Genomic DNA, 1,252 nt, shown 5'->3' with positions numbered 1-1,252 from the left:
ACCTCCGCCTCCCGGGTTCAAGCGATTCTCCTGCCTCAGCCTCCTGAGTAGCTGAAATTACAGGTGTGCTGTCCCCATACCCGGCTAATTTTTGTATTAGTAGAGACGGGGTTTCACCATGCTGGCCAGGCTGGTCCTGAACTCCTGACCTCAGATGATCCGCCCGCCTTAGCCTCCCAAAGTGCTGGGATTACAGACGTGAGCCACCGTGCCCGGTGAAGCAATCCGTTTATTTAGACATTCTCTTCTTAGGCATTTTTAAATTTTTCCACCACTGTAGCACCACTGTGTAGTTTTCACTTTCAGTCTTCTCTTCAAACACTTTTTTTCGGGAGAATCTGCATCACTGTCTCTGTTACTGCTTCCTTATCCTCTCCAATGAGAAGATCCAATGTATCTCCCACTTTCACCATTCTGCTTTTCTTCCATAATTTTTCCCCATTCAGCCTGAGTTCACCTTTGCAGAATGCATCTTCCACTTTCTTTCTTTCAATATCCCAGCTTGTCTTCAGGACAACGTCATTCTGAAAAGATCGCACGACTGTTTCCAGGTCTTACAGTCTTTGACTGTAGTAGGGCCATCCTCAAGCTCCTCTTCCTGCTCACTCATCTCATTCTGATCACTTTCTGCATCAGAGTCCTCTTCATCTTCTATTTTTTGCAAAGACTTTTTAGTAGATTTTTTTAGAGCTTATATTACTTTTGAGTCTTATGGAAAATGGAAAAATATATTCCAGAAATATTAAAAGTCCCGGGAGTCTCAGTGAGAAAATATTATGGAAAAGTGTTTTATAATTTGGTGCATGTAACTTGGTACTAGAAAAATACAAGTATTGATTCCAGGAAGCACAGGGTTTGTGTGACGAAGGTGTCCCTCAGAGAACACCCCAGAGTCCAATCCAGGTATCTGGCTTTCTTAAAACACCAGCGTGCAATTTGACACTAGTCATTGCCATGGCACTTATAACCTGTATGTCAGGGCCTCCGAACAGACTCCCTTTTTCCTCTGAGGTCCACAGTGCTTATTGTTGGAGAACCGTCTGTTGGAGATGAGAGGAGACAGTGAGAAGAGTCAAGAGGCCTGTGGTGGGCGGGGCAGGAGCTGCTGGTGCTTGGACCAGCCCCAGGGTTTTGGCAGTGAAGATGCTGGGCAGTGGTAGAGCTGAGGACGGTTTGTGAGTGGAATTCCATCAGGACTTGATGGGCTTGGATGTGGCATTAAAGGGGAGCCTGGTTCAGAATAAAAGTGAAG

The 1,252-nt window shown here is 45.6% G+C and overlaps 1 pseudogene; it reads right to left on the bottom strand.

Annotated features, from left to right (window-relative positions):
• Window positions 1-229: 229 nt before the first annotated feature.
• On the bottom strand, window positions 230-962 carry LOC111538495 (annotated as a pseudogene).
• Between the last annotated feature and the right edge of the window lie 290 nt (window positions 963-1,252).

The sequence above is a fragment of the Piliocolobus tephrosceles genome, chromosome 5 (assembly GCF_002776525.5).
Source record: "Piliocolobus tephrosceles isolate RC106 chromosome 5, ASM277652v3, whole genome shotgun sequence".
NCBI lineage: Eukaryota > Metazoa > Chordata > Mammalia > Primates > Cercopithecidae > Piliocolobus > Piliocolobus tephrosceles.
This window is presented reverse-complemented; position numbering and strand designations above follow the sequence as displayed.